Genomic DNA, 23,149 nt, shown 5'->3' on the forward strand with positions numbered 1-23,149 from the left:
AAACTACAAAACTTTGATGAATAAAATTGAAGAAAAACCAAAAAAAATAAATAGATATTCCATGTTTATGGGTATGAAACTCAAGGTCAAGATGTCGGTTCTTCCCAAATTAATCTCTAGATTCAATGCAATCCAAATTAAAATCCCAGCAAATTACTTTATGAATATTGACAAACTGATTTTAAAGTTCTTATGAAGAGGCAAAAGACCAAAAATAGCAAACGCAAATAGCAAAATTGGAGGACTGAAACCACATGACTTCAAGATTTACTACAAAGTCATGCTAATTAAGACAGTGTGGAATTGGCAAAAGAATAGATCAGTGGAACAGAATAGAGTACCCAGAAATAAATTCACATAACTACAATCAACTGATCTTTGACAAATGAGTGAAGGTAATATAATGAAGCAAAGATAGTCTTTTCAACAGATGATGCTGGAAGAACATATAAATGGCAAAGAAAAATTAGAATCTAGGCACAGACCTTACATCCTTCACAAAAATTAACTCTATTGGATCACATATCTAAACATAAAATGCAAAACTATAGAACTCCTAGAAGATAACATAGGAGAAAACTAGACAATCTTGGATATATGATACTTTTTTAGATGTGAAACCAAACATATCCGTGAAAGAAGGAATTGATTACCTTGAGTTCATTAAAATTAAAAACTCTTGCTCTTTGAGAGACAATGTCAAGGGAATGAGAAGAAAAGCTACATAAGAAAATATTTGCAAATGATATACCTGGTAAAATATTGTTATCCAGAATATATAAACTCTTTAAAAAAAACTCCATAGTAAACAACCAGATTTAAAAATGGGCCAAAAACCTTATGATACACTTGACCAAAGAGGACATACAGATGACAAAAAGCAAATGAAAGGATGCTTCACATCATATGTCATCAGAGAAATGGAAATTTAAGCAACATTGAGCTATTAGTGCATACTTACTAAAGTGGCCAAAATCTGAAACACTGACAACACCAAGTGCTGATGAGAATGTGGAGCAACAGGAATTCTTATACATTGCTGATGAAAATCAAAATTGTACAGCCACTTTGGAAGATAATTTGGAGATTTCTTACAAAACTGAACACGCTCTTACCATATGCTCCAACAGTCATTCACCTAGGCATTTATCCAAAGGAGTTGAAAATATCCACATGCATACTTGCACATGGATGTTTGTTTATAGCAGCTTTACTCATAATTGCCAAAACTTAGAAGCAACCAAGATGTCCTTCATTAAGTGAATGGATGAATAAAATTCTGGACGATGGAATATTATTCAGTGGTAAAAACAAATGAGCTATCAAGCTATGAAAAGACATGGAGGAACCTTAAATGCAAATTACTAAGTGAAAGAAACCAATTTGAAAAAGCTACATACCTAGTCCAACTCTATGAAATTCTGGAAAAGTAAAACTGTAGAGACCATAAAAAGATCAGTGGTTGTCAGAAGTGTTTGGTGGGGAAAGATGAATAAACAGAGCATAGGGGATTTTTAGTGAAAATGTTCCATATAATTGTTGGATATGTCACTATGCTTTTGTTCAAACCCATAGAAATGTACAGCACCAAACGTGAATCCTAAGATCAGCTGTGGACTTTGGGTGATTATAATATCTCAATATAGGTTCATCCTTGGTAAAACAATGTGCTATTTTCTGGTGACTAATATTGATAATAGGTGAGGCTATACACGTGTGGAGTCAAGAGTATATGGAAAATTTCTGTACTTTTCTCTCAATTTTATTGTAACCCTAAAACTTCTTTAATATGAAATTAGCTGTATAAAATTTCAATCTGAGGTTTCCATAAGCAATGTCTATATCACTTTTGTTGCCACATAGTAGGACCATTTTCACAAGGGTTCCAACAAGTTGGTATTCTGAGAAGTCTTCGAGTGCAGTTCTAAAACTGTAGCAACCTATTTAAGGTATATCAGAAAACTTAATGGTCATGGTAAGCAACTAGCATCTTATGACTGAAATGGATACTTCAGTGGCTTTTTGAGACTTAGGGTTCATATTACAACCGTGACTATGAAGGTAAACCATATTAATAGAGATCTTGTAGAGGCTTACTACAAGGTCTGATGGTGTTCTGGCAGCATGATTGAATGAATAAATGTCAAAATCATGTGTGCACAGGGTGAGTTCTTAACCCCATGTAATCTCTTTTTGCTTCCTTTTAGTACATTCACAAAGAGAAACCATGGTCCTGATTTGCTTTACCTGTTTTTGTACTTTATGTAAATGAAGCCATCACTATTTGACTTCTTTTGTTCAACACTGTATTTGTGAAATGATTGCTATTAATGTGTACAGATGTGGATTATTTATTGCTTTATAGTGATGTGTAGGGATGCCTGGATGGCTCAGCATCCAACTCTTATTTCGGCTCAGGTCATGATCTCATGGTTCATAAAAATTCAATCCCTGAATCGGGCTCTGTGCTGTCAGTGCAGAGCCTGCTTGGGATTCTCTCTCTCTCTCTCTCTCTCTCTCTCTGTCCCTCCACCATGGTTGCTACTCTCAAATAAACTTTAAAAAAAATAAAAATTGGGGCACCTGGGTGGCTCAGTTGGTTAAGTGTCCGACTTCGGCTCAGGTCACGATCTCACAGTATGTGAGTTTGAGCCCTGCATTAGGCTCTGTTCTAACAGCTCAGAGCCTGGAGCCTGCTTCGGATTCTGTGTCCCCCTGTCTCTTCTCTGCCCCTACCCTACCCCAGTTGCTCTCTGTCGCTCTATGTCTTTCAAAAATAAAATAAATGTTAAAAAAAATTTTTTTTAATAAAAATTAAAAATTAAAAAAATTGTAGTATTGTGTAAATATATCACAATTCATTATTCATTCTACTGTTGAAAGGGATTTGGCTAGTTTGCTGTTTGGGGCCAAATATTTTTCTAACGTGGTTGTACCAATTTACACTCTTACCAGGAATGTTTGAGAATTTCAGTTGTCTGTCATCCTTACCAACACTTAATATTTTCTTTTCACTGTAGCCTTTCTGAAAGGGTTGTGGTATGACATTGTCATTTGGATTTTGACTGATCAAGTTGAGCACCTGTTTGTATGTTTATTGGCCATTTAGATAAACTTCTTGTGTGAAGAGTCTGGTCATGTCTTTGCTAATTTTTTTTTTTTTTTTTTTTTTTAAGTATTGTTGGATTGTCTAGATTTTTAGATTCTTTTTATATTTTGGAAAGAAGTCCAGTTTGGAATAAATGTGTTACAAATTTCCTCTCTTAGTCTGTGACTTCCCTTTTCATATTCTTTTTTTTTTATGTTTATTTATTTTTGAGAGAGAGGGAGAGACCAAGCTGGAGTGGAGGAGGGGCACAGAGGAGACACAGAATCTGAAGCAGGCTCCAGGCTCTCAGCTGTCAGCACAGAGCCAGACATGGGGCTTGAACTCATGGACTGTGAGATCATGACCTGAGCCGAAGTCAGATGCTTAATTGACTGAGTCACCCAGGTGCCCCTCATATTTTTTTTTTTTTTAAGATTTTATTTTTTAAGTAATCTTTTCCTGTAACATGGGGCTTTTAACTCACAATGCTGAGATCAAGAGTAGCATGCTCCACAGACTGAATCAGCCGAGTGCCCTACCTTTTCATATTTTTGTCTTTCATTTTTAGTCAGAATATATTCTGATGTATCAATTTTTTATTTTATGGCTGTTTGCCTACTCCAAGATTTCAAAGATGATCTCAATGTTTTTTCTAGATATTTCTTCTGTAATCTGCTGGAATTGATTTTATTTTTCCTTCAGTGTTAGGTAGGAGTAAAGGTGTATTTGTTTTTCCTGTATAGATAGTTTATTGACCTACTACCATTTATTGAAAAGACAGTTCTTTCGCTGCTATATTGAATCATTACTTTTTCAATAAGTAAAATCACATTGATTAGGTAGATTTTTTTTCTGGCTTCCCCATTTCATTGGTTAGTTTGCGATACTTCAGGTTTTTCAGGATGACTTTTTTCCTTTTTTAACTACTTATACTGTATTGTGCTGAAACTAAATCTGTAAAAATAAGAAACCTTTGTGACAATCTTTTACAACTTTGACTCGTCAGCAAAATCTTTTGGCTTCTATTTAGTCTGTAGAGCCTTCAGGTAATTGTTTTTGTATTTGGTCTTGCTTTTATGGTTATCTATGGGAACAGTGTTGTAAGTGTATTTCACCATACTAGAAGCAGTTCTTACTACGTTTTTAATGACTATAATTGCTAATATTATTTGTGTTTATTCCTTTTTTCATAGTTAGGATTGCTAGAGATTTTTCATTTTTATTCTTTTCCCAAAAATCCAACTTTTGGGCTTAATTTTTTTTCTGTTTTATGTTTACTTTTTACTATGTCAATTACTGCTTTTTATTTTTATCTGTTTTCTACATTTATTAGTTTTGATTTGCTGAGATTTTGGTTTTCCCCCTTGTGATAAAAGCTTAATTCATCGATTTTCTTCCTTTCTTCTTTTCCAATATACTGATTATAGTTAAGAGTGTAATTTCTCTAAATACTGCTTTCGCTGCATCCTACAACTTTTAATATTTTATGTTTTCATAAGCATTTATTTCAAAATATTTTCAACTTTTTTGGTTTGATTTCCTCACTGACCCATGAATTTTTTAGGAAATTTTAAGAATGCCAAAATAACACATTATACTGGATGCAAGGAAAGCAGGTATAATCTGGAACTGTCCAGAGCACATGAGTACTTACGTTCATCCCGCTTTTAGTGGATATTTAAATATAAACAGAAAACTGGGGGAGTTTAAAATTAAAATTTAAAAATCCATTGTATACTCCTATGTTGGAATATTCAGTGTAGTAGGGTAAATGTGTCAGAAGGTAAACATGTTTTAGTTCAAGGAAATTTGTCAAGTAAATGTATCTATAAAGGTAAACAAGACATTTTTAGTGGTAAACACTAGAACACTAACAATTTTCAGTGATAAAAGTAAAAGAAATTCTAGAGCAGGATAAACTGGGACTCTTCTTCAAGAAAGCCCAAATAAGGAATTGAACAACTGGTGACTGGTGCCAGGTGCTCCTTTCGTGTGTTACCTTTGAGGAATCTCATAGGCATAAAACTGTTGTGCTAATCTGAACCCATGTGTTGTTCTAATTGTCCTGGACATTTCTGATGAGGTGTGATCAGTTCATCTTCACTACGAATAATTATGGAAACCCAGGGAAAGGCCACTTATTTAAAACCATTCTATTTGAAGCTTCTTACATCATATCTGATTTTGCATGGAGGGTCTCAAAGACTAGTAAAGCTCCCCTCTAAAGAAATATATAATTCTTGGCCCAATGAGTAGTGTTAACAGAGGGAAATATGTTATTTTGACTACTGTTTTCTAGTTTAAGAGTCTGGGTATGAAATATGTTTATACTTTATATACTGGATATGAAGTTTCTTGCAGTATAAGATGAAAATTAAAATTCGTAGCAAACATTTTCCTTGTTAACTCAGAACTAAATTGGAGCCATCTATTATACAACTTTTTATTCATGACTCGTTCCATATTTTACCTTTCTTTGAATTGTATTATCTTAGGAAACACTTTTTTTTTATTACTTTCAAGTTTGATAGCATTATTTGCATTCCCTACATTGAATTCTTTTATAATCCCTTCTATATCTGTGATGACATTTACTAACTTATTTGTAATGCTATATATTTGGATTTTCTTTTCTCTGAATAACTTTGAAGCATTATTTTAAAGAAAATTGTAATATTTATTCATTTTTGAGAGACAGAGAGAGACACAGAGCATGTGTGGGGGAGGGGCAGAGAGAGATGGAGACACAGAATCCAAAGCAGGCTCCAGGCTCTGAGCTGTCAACACAGAGCCTGACCTGGGACTTGAACTCACAGACTGCGAGATCATGACCTGAGCTGAAGTTGGATGCTTAACTGACTGAGCCACCCAGGTGCCCTGAAGCATTATTTAAAAAAAAAAAAAATGTATATATATATATATATATATATATACACACACACACACACACACACACACACACAAACATATACATATATAACTTTTAAAGGTATTTTCATAGAATGACATCTTAGGTTTATGCATTAATGATATCCATTTCTAACATTACTAATTTATCTTTTTCTGAATTTAATCTTTCTTCCTGCTTCTCTTACCTATATGTTTATTTTTTCACTATAGTACTTTTTAAAGCAATAATTAAAATATAGTTCTAGTAATCTATTGTAGTAATTTCCAAATAAGCCATGTCCAGCAGAATTTCTTCTGTTGATGGAAATGTTCTATGCCTGCAGTGTCCAGTACAATAACCATTAAATACATATGGCTATTGGGCACTTGCAGTGTGGTTGACATGACTGAGGAACTGAAGTTTTAATTTTATTATTTAAATTTAAACACTGCATTTGGCTAGTTGCTACTATAATCGACAGCATAGCTATAGATCAAGATTCGACAAATGTTTCTGTAAAAGACCAAATGGTAAATATTTTAGGCTTTGCACACCATATGGTCCCTGTTGCAACTTAACTCTACTGTTGTAGTTAGTAGGAAAGCAGCCACAGAGAACATGTAAACATATAAGCATTCTGTATTACAGTAAAACCTTAATTGCTAAAGTGGTCCTGGCAGGATTTGGCTGGTTGGCCCAAGTTTGACAACTTCTACTCTAGATCAAACATGTACTTAGTAGTATATATATTTTTTTCTTCTGCTCTGTATTGTCTGGGTCCTTTCCATTATTTTTCCTCGTGTGTGTGTGTGTGTTGGAGAGGACAGAGGAGTCTCTTTTCCTGTACTATTTTGAAAGAGATTATCACCCACACTGGGTTATTACTCTGTATTTCTTCAACTTTTGTTCCAACTTTTCAAGTTTTTTTGTATGTTGCAGGGCGGGGGCGGGGGAGATGGTGGTGGATAGGCATTCTATTTTAAATTTCTTTAAACTATACTCTTTGTTCTTTTAATTCTACTCTTTCATACGCTTCTTGTTTTGTAGGTACAATATCTTATCCAGTTTTTCTGAAGATGTTAATTGGAATTCTTTTTCTTTCTTTTTCCCTCAAATTACCTGTTATCTCTAGAGTTGTTTGTTCTTTTTTTCATCATGGGCCTTTTTCATTCTTGTGGTTTCCTTAAATGTTGGTGATCCTTGGATGCCCCTCATGTTAATATATGACCAGTTGAATAATATAGATTATTGGAATAGGTTTTTTTCTTGATTCCATAGCAAATCTTTACCCTAAATGGAAAGAATATTTATGGGGAGTTTTTTGGTAGGTAGGTAGGATTTACTTATTAGTGTGCTTTGCTCAGAATAAATAAGCAGACAGGCCAGGCGCTTCTCTAATAACCAGATAAGGAGGATTCTTCCCTAGGTTTCCAGGCACCATATCAGGCAATTTTTACCTTTTTTAACTATGCTTGTCTCCATAACTGTTGATTCAGCCCACAACCCCTTTGGAATCACAAGAAAAAAAGTCTTATCTTCCCTGAAACATTCTTTGTGTGTGCTTGGCCAGGGGTCAGCGTACTTTTTATGTTTTGTAGGACTTACCACCTCTTTCAGAACTACTCCACTCTGTCATTTCCACCCTAACCTACCTATCACTGTGATTTCATACATTATATCTTATAGAAATTCTTCAAAATCTCTAGTATGTTGATGCTTTTCACCCCCTTTTACTGGCCTGAGGGTCAGCCTATTATTCTATTCAGGCCTTCAACGGATTGGTTGGGGCATACTCATGTTAGCGACGGCAGTCTGCTTTACTCAGTCTGATAATCTAAATGTTAATCTATTCCAGAAGCACCCTCACAGGAACACCCAGAATATTGTTTGACTAGGTATTTTGGTACCCCATAGCCCAGTCAAGTTGACACACAAAATTAATCATCATAGTCCTGTAACTACCAAGTGGTAGAACGAGGATTCACAACAGAGCTGTCTGATGACAAAAATCCATGCTCTCATTTAGTAGTTGCACTTGTATCCAAACTCAGTGTCCTCCATAAAGGTAGCTCTTTATTTAGCCAATTTATGAATATTAGCACTAGAAATGAGGCATATTTCCCTTGCTAAAATGGGTTATATATCCATAGTGACTAGGATGGTGAGAAAATGTGATATGAAACAACTGAGACAGTAAGTGCAATATATTTAACCCAGAGATGAATAATTTTGAGTTTCCTAAGGCCTGTGTTAATCTGGTGAAAGGGAAATAAGACCCTTTGTTTCTCCAGAGCATAGAAATTTTAATTTCAACTCAGATTAAAGAACTTTTTTTTATCAGGATTGTCCAGCACTGAAACAAGATCTTTAATAATTTCATAAAAGATTTGCTTTTAAAAATCTTTAGAATTTGATTGAATTTGGCTTCCCAGTGATGCCCCACCCTAAGCCCTGGAACGTGTGAACGTTCTTAGATGTCACTTCCCTAATTATGTTTTCACATGGCACAGTTGACCTAAAGATGGGGAAACTGACCATGTTGAGCCTGATCTAATCATGAGACTTTCAGGGGAAAAAAAGAATATTCTCCACCTGGTAACAGAAAAGGAAGTTGTAACATGCTGGGTCTGAAGATGAAGACAGCATGGGAAAAGGAATATAGGAAACCTTAAGGAGATGAGAGATGCCCTCAGCTGGTAACAAGCAAAAAGAGGGAACCTTAGACTATATCTCATTGCAAGAAACAGGGTTCTGCCAGCAACCTAGAAGTGGTTGGTGGTGGATTGTTCCTCAGTGACTCCAGAGAAGAGCTCAGTCTGAAATCCTGATATTTGGCCTTGTGATACCCTGAGCAAAGAACCCAATCAAGACTGTCTATATTGGTAATCTGCAGAACTGTAGGGTAATGGATGTTGATTAAAATTTTAAAAAATCTTTAGAATTTTATTTTATTTTATTTTTTTTTTTTTTTAAATTTTTTTTTTCAACTTTTATTTATTTTTGGGACAGAGAGAGACAGAGCATGAACGGGGGAGGGGCAGAGAGAGAGGGAGACACAGAATCGGAAACAGGCTCCAGGCTCTGAGACATCAGCCCAGAGCCTGACGCGGGGCTCGAACCCATGGACCGCGAGATCGTGACCTGGCTGAAGTCGGACGCTTAACCGACTGCGCCACCCAGGCGCCCCAAAAATCTTTAGAATTTTAATGTCATGTCTTACTTTTTATATTTTTCATTCCCCAAATGGAAAGTTAAAAACAAAGTTAAAGGCCATTTTGTATTGTAGGCATCCCTTGGTTTATTTCACTTTATTGTGCTTCACAGATAATGCATTTGTTACAAATTGGAGACTTGTGGCAACCCTGCAATGAGAAAGTCTACTGGCACCATTTTTCCAACAGCATTTGCTCATTTTGTGTCTCTGTTTCACATTTTGGTAGTTCTCACAATATTTCAGCCTTTTTCATTATTATTTGTTATGGTGATCTGTGATCAGTGACCTTTGATGGTACTATTATAATTGTTTGGGACATCACACATTGTGCCCATATAAGACAGTGAATTTAACCCATTAATCTTACGTGTGTTCTGCCTAGTCCCAGCCATTTTCCATCTCTCAATCTCCTTGAGCCACCCTATTCTCTGAGACATAACAATACGAAATGAGGCCAGTTAATAGCCCTACAGTGGCCTCTAAGTACTCTGGTGAAAGGGAAATCCCACATATCTCACTTTACTTATTTTCTTTAAAGATTTTATTTTACTTTTGAGAGAGAGAGAGAGAGAGAGAGAGAGAGCGCGCGCGAGCGTGAGCAAGCGCGGGAGGGGCTGAGGGGAGGAGAGAGAGAATCTTAAGCAGGCTCCACACCTGGCACAGAGCCCGACGCGGGCTTGATCTCAGGACCGTGAGATTACGACCTGAGCTGACACTTAACTGACTGAGCAACCAGGCACCTCTACATCTCTTACTTTAAATCAAAAGCCAGATATGGAGCTTAGTGAGGAAGGCATGTTGAAAGCCAAGATATGCTGAAAGCCTAATCCGGGTCAAGGCTCCAACTCTCTTCAATTCTGTGAAGGCTGAGAGAGATGAGGAACCTTCAGAAGAAGCTTGAAGCTAGCAGAGGTTGGTTTGTGAGGTTTGAAGAAAGAAGCTGTCTTTATAACATAGAAGTATGTAGTGAAGCAGCAAGAGCTCATGTAGAAGCTGCAACACTATTGAGAAGATCTAGCTAAGATCATTAACAAAGGTGGTCACACTAAACTAGATTTTCAATATAGACCTAGACAAAATAGCCTTCTATTGAAAGAAGATGCCATCTGGGACTTTCATAGGTAGAGAGGAGAAGTCAGTGCCTGGCTTCAAAGCTTCTAAGGACAGGCTGATTCTCTTGTTAGGGGCTAATGCAACTGATGACTTGAAGTTGAAACCAGTGCTTATTTATCATTCTGAAAATCTAGGGCCCTTAAGAATTATGCTAAATCTATTCAGTCTGTGCTCTATAAAGGGAACACCAAACCCTGGATGACAGCACATTTATTTACAACATAGTTTACTGAATATTTTAAGTTTAAGGTTTTCTCACAAAAAAAGATTCCTTCAAAGTGTTACTGCTCATTGACAATGTATCTGGTCACCCCAGAGCTCTGATGAAGACGTACAATGAGATGAATGTTTTCATGCCTGCTAACACAGCATCCATTCTTCACCCCATGGATCAAGGAGTAATTTCAACTTTCAAGCCTTATTATTTAAGAAATATATTTCATAAGGCTGTAACTGCAATAGATAGTGATTCCTCTGATGGATCTGGGCAAAGTAAACTGAAAGCCTTCTGGAAGGGATTTGCCATTCTAGATGACATTAACAACATTAATGATTCATGGGAAGAGGTTAAAATGTCAACATTAACAAGAGTTTGGAAGAAGTTAATTCCAGCCTTCATGGTTGACTTTGAGGGTTTCAAACCTTCAGAAAGTGACTATGGATGTGGTAAAAATAGCAAGAAAACTAGAATTAGAAGTGGAGCCTGAAGATGCAACTGAATTGCTGCAATCTCATGATAAAACTTGAATGGATGAGGAGTTGCTTCTCTGTCTCTCTCTCTGCCCCTCGCTCTCTCTCAAAAATAAATATTGCTAAAAATCCTTTTTGTGATAAAATTCACTATTTTATTTTTTTCTAAGGGTACTATTCAGTGCCACTAAGTATATTTACAGTGTTGTATAAACATTGTCACTATTTTTGAAACTTTGTCATCATCTCAAACAGAAACTCTTTCCCCATTGAGCAATAACTCCCCATTCCTCCATTGCCCAGCCTCTGGTAACTTTTATTCTACTTCCTGTCTCTATGAGTTTGCATATCTAGGTACCTTATATAAGTGAAATCATATATTATTCTTTATTAGCATTTGCATAATGTTGTTCACTTAGCATAGTGTTTTTCAAAGTTCATTCATCTTGTATCATGCACCAGAACTTCATTTCTTTTTATGGTTGAATAGTATTTCATTGTATGTGTATAGCACATTTTGTTTATCCATGCATTTTTTTGATAGACACTTGGGTTGTTTCCTTTTGCCTATCATGAGTAATACTGAAAAGAACATTGGTGTATAAATATCTGCTAGAGTCCCTGCTATCAGTTTCTTCAGTTGTATCCCTAGGAGTGGAATTTGTTGGATCATATGGTAAGTGTAACTTTGTGAGGAACTGCCACAGTGTTTTCCAGAGTGGCTGACCATTTTGTGTTCAGTAATAGTACGTAGGGGTTCCAGTTTCTCCCTGTGCTTAGCAACTTGTGTTGGTTTTTGTTTTTTGGATAATTGCCATCCTAGTGAATTTGCAGTGGTATCTGATTGTGGTTTTGATTTGCATTTTCCTGATGATTTGTGATGTTAGCATCTTATGTAATCTAGATAGCCTCAGAATTGTCCAAGTCATTTGGTACTGATTTCTTTTTTGCTTAACAGTTCCTTCTCTCTTTCTCTCACATTTTACTATAATACACCTTTAATACTTTGGAAGTCTCCCCAGCCAAATATACAATTCATTCTTAAACATTCTGCTTTTCACTCAATAGAGCACATTTCAGCCAAATTTTCTACTAATTTATAATGGGGATTGCCTTCCCACCAGTGTCGAATAACATATCCCTCATTTCCTTCTTGAGACTTTACCAGGAGTCCTTTTAATGTTCATATTTCTTTAACATTCTGTTCTTGCCAGTATATGTATTCTCTAAGATGATAGTTTTCTCTGCCATTCTGTCTACTACCTTCTGAACCTTTACCAGAATCTCCTTAACATGTCTATTTCTATGGCAGTCTCATCAAGGCAATCTACCAATGCTCTCTTCAAACTTTTTTAATATTTACGTGTCTGTTAGAGCAACACTCCACTTCTAAATACCAAAATATGTATTAATTTCCTAGGATTTCCATAACAAATTAACACAAACTTGGAGGCTTATAACAACAGAAATTTACTTGGAAACCAAAAGTTCAAAATCAAGGTGTCAGCAGAGCCATGTTTGTCCCAAAGGCACTAGGGGAGAATCCGTGCTTGCTTCTTCTAGTTTATTATGGCTCCTGTTGCTCCTTGTTTTGTGGCAGCATAACTCCAATCTTTGCCTCCATTTTCACATTGTCTTTTCTCCATGTTTCTCTGTGTCCTTTTCTGTCTTGTATGAGAACATTCACATTGGAGTTAGGGCCTACCCTAATCTAGAATGACCTCATATTGATCCTTACCTTAGTTATATGCACAGAGACCCTACATCCCAGTAAGGTCACATTCTAAGATTATTGGTAGACGTGAATTTAGGGCGGAGGGAGGAACACTATTCGACACACTGTGGTCTCATTTTAGGTAATTATATTATAAATGTGTTATATAATCTAATTATAATTTTAAAAACCAACATTTATGATATTATGAAATTATTTTTTAATGTACTAATACCATTAATGTTAATACTCATATTAGTGCTGAATGGGGAAATCATTCTTTTCAGACTTGACGATATATATTAGAAGTAAGGGTTTATTTCATGTATCTTTGCTTTTTAATGAGGATATTATGCACATGTGCATGCACACACATGAATAAAAAGCACTAAAATTCTGTTGACTTACAAAAGTTTATTACTCAGTATCTGTTCATACTAATGTAGTAACATCCTAAATCCCCTCTTTATTAGAATAGTGGAGGTCTCATTGATTGGAATGAGTGCGTGAGATTAAATGTCCTTGACATTTTTCACAGTTTCGAGATTGACTCCCAAATGTTTAGTGAATTCTTCAAATATTTAAATAAATCAGAGGAAAAATATTTCTATAAGTAGCAACAGTATAATTTTATGGAGTTTCCAATCGGGTTATATTGTTAAAATCAAGGACAGTGCCTATAAAAGGGTGTAAGAGTATAATTTAAGCAGATTGTTGCAGAAAAAACTCACTTTTTTTTTTTAAATTTTTTTTTTTCAACGTTTATTTATTTTTGGGACAGAGAGAGACAGAGCATGAACGGGGGAGGGGCAGAGAGAGAGGGAGACACAGAATCGGAAACAGGCTCCAGGCTCCGAGCCATCAGCCCAGAGCCCGAGCGGGGCTCGAACTCACGGACCGCGAGATCGTGACCTGGCTGAAGTCGGACGCTTAACCGACTGCGCCACCCAGGCGCCCCGAAAAAACTCACTTTTAAGTGTCCTAACATAAAAGGGAAAAAGTTGGTAGGGTCATAAAGAGAGGAGTTTGACAAAACAATAATTGAGATTGAAACAGAAATGTATTAGAAAAGAGAGAGAAGATGGACTGGTAGGAATAAGGAAATATCACAAAAAATGAAATGAATAAATTTTTTCTTAATGTTTATATTTATTTTTGAGACATAGAGCATGAGCGGTGGAGGGGCAGAGAGAGAGGGAGACACAGAATCCGAAGCAGGCTCCAGGCTCTGAGCTGTCAGACCAGAGCCCGACGTGGGGCTCAAACTCGTCAACTGCGAGATCATGACCTGAGCTGAAGTCGGACACTTAACCGACTGAGCCACCCAGGTGCCCCCAAAATGAAATGTATGAAAGCAAAGGCAAGATATAGGATAAGAGAAAGACTGTAAGGAGGGCAAAATATAAGGAATAATGCCATGAATAGCTTAATAGTAAAGTGTAGAAGATTAATAAAAATCTATCAGTTTCTTTTGGCTTCATTAAAATAATAATTATTAGAGAGTCACTGTAGTCTTAATATCATATACTTAAGGTTTTCATGTTATTTTGCCAGAAGAAAATAGTAGAAACCATTTTATATATTACTTGCTAAATTTTGAATACATGTTATTTATTAGTATTACATTGATATGTGATAGTATTACATAAATTATATAAAATTATATATATTCCAAGATGAATATTCATGTTATCTTCTTTCAATGGGAAAAATTTGTATTTCAGCATAGACACTGAATTGTTGCATGTGAGCACATATGAAGCAAACTTTAACATCTCAAATAAAAATGGAGTTAAAACTTCATTTTGAAGTATGATTGACATACAGTTTCAGGTGTATATCATACCTATTTGATATTCTTATGTACTGTGAAATGATAAGTGTAGTTATTATCTGTCACCAAAGTTATTACGATATTATTGACCACACTGTATATTATATCCCCATGACTTACTTATTTTATAACTGAAAGTTCATTTTATAATGGGAAAATCCCCCCTTTTTTTTTCCAGTCATAAGAACTGACATGGAACTATTTTAGTTGGCTGTTAGGCAGATTTGGCATCCAAGACAGTATCAAACATAGTATGTTTTTCATTTGTCACTAAATTTTTAACTGGTCACAGAGTTTTTCTGCAATTATCACGTGCATTGCTTGTATTCAGTAAATATTTGAATAATCAGTTTTAACATATCCACATTATACACTACTTCTCTGCTGCCTTTTCATCGGTAAAATTAACCTCAGATATTCATGCTGGCATGTAGAAATGAATCTTATATCCTGTTACTTGCCAATTCTTTAGAGTTTGATATATTAGAATTGTATATCAACTGTTGTCAACCCTTTTAAGTCCTTGACCACTGTTCTCTCTGGTTTAATATATCATGTCATCCACTTTCTTCTGCTTAAATTTTCTAGTGGATAAAGGACTTCAATATTCTGGGTCTTTTTTAATCATTTTATCCAAAGTATATCATATATTTGAATTCAGAATCCCATTGAACCACTAAGAGGAATATGTACCTTAAAAACGAGAGACATTTAGGGGCGCCTGGGTGGCGCAGTCGGTTAAGCGTCCGACTTCAGCCAGGTCACGATCTCGCGGTCCGGGAGTTCGAGCCCCGCGTCGGGCTCTGGGCTGATGGCTCAGAGCCTGGAGCCTGTTTCCGATTCTGTGTCTCCCTCTCTCTCTGCCCCTCCCCCATTCATGCTCTGTCTCTCTCTGTCCCAAAAATAAATAAAAAACGTTGAAAAAAAAATTTAAAAAAAAAAACGAGAGACATTTAGTCATATACTAATTTTACATAACGTGGCTGGGGGAATCCTTTACCTAATATAATTTTTATTTCCTGCTTTAGGAATTCTGAAATCGTGGATCACCCATATATACTTTGAGAACATGCTTTAAGTGTTTTTTTTTTTTTTTTTTTTTCTGGAAGCCTTACACCTGCCCTAAAAATTGAATGTATTGTAGAACAGACCTATGGTAAGTAGTTCTTTTTTCCCCTTTTTCTTCTGTCCGGTTCATGTTCAAGTTAAGTCTTGTGAATGTTGTAATGCTGCTCCCTGCTGGACACTGTAATTTTTTAAAGTTGGCACTTAATAGATGGGCAAATAACTGGTTAGCTGGACCCACTGAAGAAGGAACTCCTTGGCTGCATTCATAGAAAAACAACAATATGCAACAAAAGCAACTGTATTAAAATGGGTGATACCATCGTGATTGTGTTGATATCTGGAGTATGATGAAGGGGCTGGTAGTCTTGTTTCTAAATTTCATTGTCCACTTGTTGAGTGGCATCTAAAAGTTATAACAAACATACATCGAAAGATGCTTGTAGATGATGGACCTTTTAGGATTTCCTAAATTGTGTGTATATAATGTTTATAAATGAAGTCAGTTTATTTTTATTCTTTTCATTATTATCTTTTTTTGTAATAATTTTAATTCCCTGTATTTTTTGTTTTTCCAAAGGAAATATTTAAAATCGCTCCAGTATAATTTAAATTAGGCATTATTGGATCTATTTTTGAATGAGTCTTCCTATGTTACACTTTGTACAGTAGACTTTAAGTGTAACTTGCTTTGTATATCCATCCTATAATCCAGCTACCATGTTTTCTAGTACACACAGGGAACCATACTTGCCTTACACAGAGTGACATTGGGTTGGACCTCAAGTGTCATGTCTATGTCCTTCCTATCATAAATCCTCACACTGTATGCATACACAGACTCCCAAAATTGGAGCCATATAAAATGTGTGACAGTTAAGAGTGTTTTTCTTCCTACCCATGAGCTAAATAAAATATGATTTTTTTGGAGTGCAGCCTGTATAAAATTATTACTTGGATGTAATGTATATGTTTTTTAAAGTAAGCATACATTTCATTGAAAAGAAGTAACAGAAACAACATTGAGCTAAGCAAAGATTTAATAGGATAACTAATGCTCTTTAAGGGGCTGGGACTTTTTTTGTAGCCATTGGGAAAGCCTATGAAATCTATTCTTAATTAGGGTTGTGGAGAATTAGGCATAGTAACTTACTTGTTTATTATTAAAATATTGCAATAAAAATTAGAAATGTAGACCAAGAAAATAAAATTGTTAGCAAAAAACGTGAACACTTTTCCTTCTCCATAAGAATATATTATTTCAGAAAATATACCATTTTAAACCTTTTATTATAAAACATACCATCATATAGAAACATAAATGTATAGTAAAAAGAATAAATATAAAGCAGGCAACCATGTAATTGTAGATCATTCCTGGCAGGCCAGAAACTCTTAATGTAATCTTCCTTTTCTTTAGAGGTAACCGATGTCCTGATTTTCATGGTAATTATTTACATATTCTCTCTATAATTTTTATCATTTCTATCTGTATTTCTCAGCAGTATGTTTACTTTTTGTCTCTTTTTAATCATTATGGAATCACATATTTTTTGTAACCAATTTAATATTTTTATTGGAAATGTTTTTGTTATTTAGGAGGAGAAGGGTATAAAGAATTAGAGATCTCAATGTAAAGTCAAAGAGGACTCGCTCTAGTGTACTGGGGAGCTGAGGGACAGGAGGGGTTCTAAGAAATTTAGATGTAGCAGCAATTAGAGTGGGATCAGGATGCCTGGGGACAGGCTTTGGCCTTTCATGGTAAGTGAGAGGCTGGAAAGATGGCTAGGAAGGGACAGCATTCTTCAGGAAAGGGTATAGGCTAGGGGTGGAAGGTATTAATGCTGATGGGTCCTATCACAATATGGTCAGAGACTTTGAGGGAAAACAGGTGAGTTATCTAGTGTGCACTGTTTGCAGGACCCCAAACCTGATACTGTCACAGTGCACACGTTGTGTTTCTTGGGACAAGTTTAGGAGCAGAAGCTCAGAGCTCCTTCTCAGCAGGGATGGAGGCCACCCTGTTGCTGCTGCTGCCACTGCTTAGCCTCCTCTACTGAATGGTGAATGATGGAGGAAATTCCCAGCAACATGTGGCCCAGGCCTTGTGACAACATGGAGGTCCAACTGAAGGAGCTCCCTGAGTACTTTCTTTGGGCCAAGTCCTTTAGAGTCAGCTTGTGGAGTAGAGCCTGTAGAATGTGGCTTTGATGTCGGGCTGCCAAAGAAGTCCCAAGGGTTTTGCTTGTATACACCGAAAGTGATGAGGGTGATGTCCTTTCTGTGCTTGGGGTTCTTCTGGCCCAGCCCATATGACAGTACCCATTTCTGCTGGGGTCCAGCTTTCCCCAAACTCCAGCACCATCAGGCCTGTGTCTTCTTCCAGCAGCTGGAAGAAGTCCTTGCTCTCCATGGAGGTCCCATCCTCCTCTAGCACCTGTGTTAGCATTCCTGTCAGCTGTAGGGTCTCTATCACCTTGTCTAGCAGTTCTTGGCAGCTGGCACCTTTGATCACAGAGAAAGAAAGGTGGCTGGGGGTAGTGGAGCTGAGATCCGGACCCTATGACCAAACTCAGAGCTCATATTAGATACTTACCTAAGACTGGTGACTATGACTGCCTTCGTGCTTTCCTTCAGGTTGGTGCTTACCTGCTACCATATGATGCTGGAATGGCTGTGGGGTGTTCAGTGGGGTCCCAGGCAGCATGGGATATGGGTGGGTCAGTTGGTAAGCACCATTGTCTGAAATCATATGCATTTTTTTTTTCCTTTACTTAGCATTACAATTTGGAGATCATCTATATAGTTGCATGTAATATTCATTCCTTTTCATTATTATATATTATTCCTTTGGAATGACTATGACAGGATTCATTCATGCTGTTGTTGGTGGATAGTGTTTGGCTATTATAAATGACATTGCCACGAGCGTTCTTTTACATATATGTTGTTTTTTTATCGGTGTGAAGTGGAAAAGTCATATATTTTCAGGTTAAAGATAATTGACTATATGGCATTTTAAATTAATTTAAATGATTACATGAGAAATTTATTATATTCTGAGAGTAACACATAATAAACATTGGAAAAGATTCTGAAATGATTATAATTTCTTTTACTCTAGGCCTTAGATGTACAGTAAAGTGGCATATAGTTTGTGATGGTATCAAAATAGTATACATATAGATGTTTAGACATAGTAAAGAAATAGATTTAAGACTTAAGGTAGTAGCTCTTTGGTTTACTTTATTAGTGCATTCAGTCTGTTAACTATCGTGTCATATTTTGTATAACTTCTTCACTTTACTGAAGAAGAAACTAAGGAAGACTAGAGAGATTGAGTCACATGGACAAAGTCATGTAGCAAGTTGGAGCTAGAAACCAGATCAACCTGTCTACTTGGCAGTCACAACTTAAAACAAACTAAAAAGTGAAATCAGGATATCTTCTTGAGTGTGTACAGCCATTTAAGTGGAAAATTTGCCTGACTAGCTTTCAGAAATCATCAGATGTTCTTTTGACTATTCACCAAGAATTGGCTTAGCCTAGAGAGTTCCATGTTTGAAGCCCCCAAAATGTTACCACACTTTATCATAGATCATTTTCTAAAAGACAGCTATAGTATATCCTAATTTTGAGAATTTTATTTTGAGCAATCCCTCATTCCTTAGGCTATTATTAACAAATAGTATATTTCTCATCTGTTTGTTTTGTAGATAAATGAATCTTATCCTTTTATGTGCCAAAATTTTTTTGTATGAACATTTTTACATAATGTTTCTAAAATTTAAAGTTTACCCATCTGTTTTCTTAAACAGTACAAATGGAGTATAATTTAAGGGTTTGTTTGTTTGTTTGTTTTTATGGCTCAGAATTGTCATTGTAAACATCAGTCACTTCACAGAATTTATGTGATTTCCCTAGAGACTTTTGCTGCATAGGACTGTTCTCCTAAATTGTCCTAGACTGATAGGCTTTTATGTCCCATGTGCTACTTGTGATGTGTGATGTTTTGTTTTACCTTTGTTAGGTAATTCTTGTTTCTTGGCTTTCTGTTCATTATATTGACTCTAATGTTAAAATCAACATTGTTTGGGTAAGAGCTTAAGTATGGTTCTGCCATCTACTGACTAAGGGCACAGAAGGTGTGGCAGCTTTTTAAAATTTATTTTGGGTTCATCAACTAGATTCGCCACTTTGTTTCGGAGTTCTGAGATAACCTGATGGCTGATTTCTGAACAATTGAAATGCAACATAGATTACAAATACCGGTGTGTCCTTATTTGGGGGATTAAAATTATCGTGTACACATTTTCTTATAAAACAGTAATATTGAAACAATTTGCTTAAGGACTCCTTCAAATGGGAAGTCCAGTGGGTCTAAGTGGGCATTTTCTAATTATAAAATATTTGATAGGATGGACATTGAAATAAAAACAGTGTATTAGTTGACACTGCCATTTGAAAATGGCAGTCATAAAAATTAAACCACCTTTGAAATTATAGCTTTTTAAAGGACAATGTAGAAGTCACATGGATTTGGTTTCATGAAAACTTAAATGCCTTAGGAAAACATTCGTTTCAAAGTGAAATGCATTTGACTGCTTACCCAATTATAAACCACTAAATGTTAATTTAAAAAAAAAAAACTGGAATGGGAGAGTATATTTGTTTTTAGATGACAGGAGATAATTGGGAAGAAAGATAGATAGTTTCTATCCCAGTACATTAGGCATCAATATGATGATTTCTTATGTCAGTGAGGTGTTTTTTTTTTTTTTTAATTTGAAAATTCCTTTGTTTTAATTTAGGTGAACGGATTTTAATTCTGCATTAGGGGTAAAACAAACAAAGAGCTTTCTGTGGTTTTTTGCAATTAGAACATCGTTGGCAATTGCCTTATGAACAAATTATCTTAGAGGCCAAACGAGAGGATTAGGTTTTCCTAGGATACATCTGAGATGCATCTGTGGTGGAAGTGCAAAATGACACAACCCTCGTAGAAGAAAAATTGGCAATTTCTAGGAAAAGACCAATGCATTTAAACTTCTCTGTATACTAGTTCCAGAAATTTATTACAGATGTACTTGTGTACTCATGTAATACTATATGTACAGGAGTTTTCACTGTAGCATTTTTGCGGTAGCAAAAGATTGGAAACACCCCTACTGTCTATCAGTAGGGTACTGGTTAATGTGAACTGTGGCATATCTATAAAATGTAAAACTCTACAGCCGTGAAAAAAAAGAAAGGATATTTTCTATATGCAGATTTAGAACATTTTGAAACATACGTTGTTGTTTTAAAAGAGCAAAGTTCAAACAGTGTATGGTAAATTACTTTTTGCATAAAGGGGGAAGGAAATAAAAATACATATTCCTATTTGCTTATATTTGCAAAAAGAAAATCTGGGAGGTTATGCAAAATCTAAATCTTATGTGTGGATGGGTGAGGAAAATGGAGTAGATGGAACTTTAACTGTGTATCGTCTAGATTGTTCTTAATATTTAAATAATGTGTTACTCATTAAAAATAGTTTTGTTTCATTTGTAAATCATATGAGTGGGAAAGAAAGGGGTAAGTCTGCTACATTTACCACAGAAATTAGCTAATTTTACTCCTTTATCTCCAGATCCTGGTAAGCACTGAATAAGTATTTGTTACACAAATGAAAATTGAACTCTGTAATCTTTAGATGGTCTCTTTTAGCTTATTTCTTACTTATTTACTTATGAATTTATTCTTTTAGCTTATATCTTAAAGTATCTTTTTAATATGAGAAAAACAGTAATGTAATCATGTGTTGATTCCAGTATAGAAATAAAGGAAAATATTTAAGTGGGAGGTAATGAGATACATTGTTTAGTTTATTATCGTATTATCAGGAAGTTTTACTTGTATGATAGTGATATTAAGGAATTAATTATATTTTCTTTTAACTTCATTGAGAAGTAAAATAGTTCTCTATTAAATTAGGTAATAAGCTTTCATAATTAGCAAATAAAAGTTTATGAAATTTGAAGGCAAACGGGGAGATGGCAAACATATTTGTTAAGCTGCCTTATCTTCTGTCTTACTTTATTTTCTAACATATGGGCAAATGTTCCATCCTGAGATTATTTTAGGTCTATTATATAGCAGCAGCAGCAGCAATTCCTGACAGAAAGACCAGATACCTCTGAGTCTGGTATTAGAGTTTGGGGATGGGGGAGGAGAATAGGGTTGAGTGGCTTTTGCTCTTCTGTTTCAAAGAATCCAGGAATTTGTTTCGGCTGTTGAGTTGAAAATTTGAGTATTCAAATAAGTAGTATAAGAATGCTTAGTTTTCACTTTTAGATTTTATATATGTCACCTGTTTCTAAATTTCTTATGACAAGGATTTTGACTGCCTTTGTATACTATTTTTGTGTAAAACTGCCTTTTTAAAGAAAATTATATATACAGAGAAGTGCACATATTAAAAGTAGATGGCTCAATGAATTTTTCAGAAGCCAAATACACCCATGTAACCAGCACCCAGATAAAGAAAAGAAACATTATGTATGTATTTTATACATAGAGTTACACAGTATAATTTTTTTGTGTCTAGTTTCCTTTGCTCAACATTATGTCTTGCTATTCATCTACATTGCATGAAGTTGTGGTTGGTTCATTTTCATAGCTCCATTCCATTATATGACTATATCACAATATTTTTAATCCATTCTGTTAATGGACATTTGGGTGGTTTTCCATATAATGCTATTATAAACATTCTAATACATATTTCTTGATTAATATATTTGCATATTTCTTTTGAGGATGTCTATCAGTAGAGTACTGATTAAATGAACTGTGGCATATCTATACCATGAAATACTCTACAGCTATAAAAAAAGAAATGATGTTCTCTGTTATATTTGAAAACTATTTTTAGAAGCTTCTTTTTAATTATTTTTATTTTAAGTAGGATTTTTTGTGAGCATCCATTTGTGCCCAAGTTATGAACATTCTTAAGGCCTTCTGTGATACTTTTTATTATTCAGAAATATTTTAGATACATGTTCTGATTATGTACCATTAGTATATTGCAGAAAAGTGTTTTATATGTTTTAGTTTGTATCTTAATAATGTATATCATAAACTTCATGATTATTGTATTATTTAATTTTGCATTTATATTTCATAATGAGAGTAACTACCTACTTAAAAATGCATTTTGTCTCTGATCACAGTGCTGAGATTAAAGAAAGGCAGTTGTACTGGACTCTTCACTAAGTACTTAGATATTTTTCACTTGTCATTACATTTTTTAGTTTAAAGCATCAAATTAAATATTATTTTATCCTGGCTTTTATTTTAATTCATGCATTTAAAAACTGAAATTTAGATAAAAGATAGTTTCAAAATAAATTCAGTATATTATTTATGAGTGGAGCAACACATTAGCATTGGGTTCACAATAGATCATATCGCTTTTATTCCATCTTACAAGCTTAGCAGCACAAACAGAATAATCAACATATTATTTGGCTGTCATCTGCTGAACAGAAACCAGAGAT

General features: G+C 35.2%; 1 protein-coding gene and 1 pseudogene across 8 annotated transcripts in view; one reads left to right on the plus strand and one right to left on the minus strand.

Annotated features, from left to right (window-relative positions):
• Positions 1-23,149, plus strand: part of IMMP1L (inner mitochondrial membrane peptidase subunit 1) — an 83,161-nt gene that overhangs the window by 5,471 nt on the left and 54,541 nt on the right. For 2 of the 8 annotated variants that reach the window (XM_086677757.1, XM_086677760.1), the window contains exon 2: positions 15,572-15,699. The exons of 5 other annotated variants lie outside the window; for them this stretch is intronic. The gene's annotated coding sequence lies outside the window, so the exon portion shown is untranslated. The remainder of the gene's footprint in view (positions 1-15,571; positions 15,700-23,149) is intronic. One more of the 8 variants, XM_025927895.2, reaches the window with a different exon arrangement.
• On the minus strand, positions 17,609-19,668 carry LOC112865608 (lipid transferase CIDEB pseudogene; annotated as a pseudogene).

This window comes from Puma concolor, chromosome D1 (assembly GCF_028749965.1).
Source record: "Puma concolor isolate L17-30 chromosome D1, mPumCon1.1.hap2, whole genome shotgun sequence".
Lineage (NCBI taxonomy): Eukaryota > Metazoa > Chordata > Mammalia > Carnivora > Felidae > Puma > Puma concolor.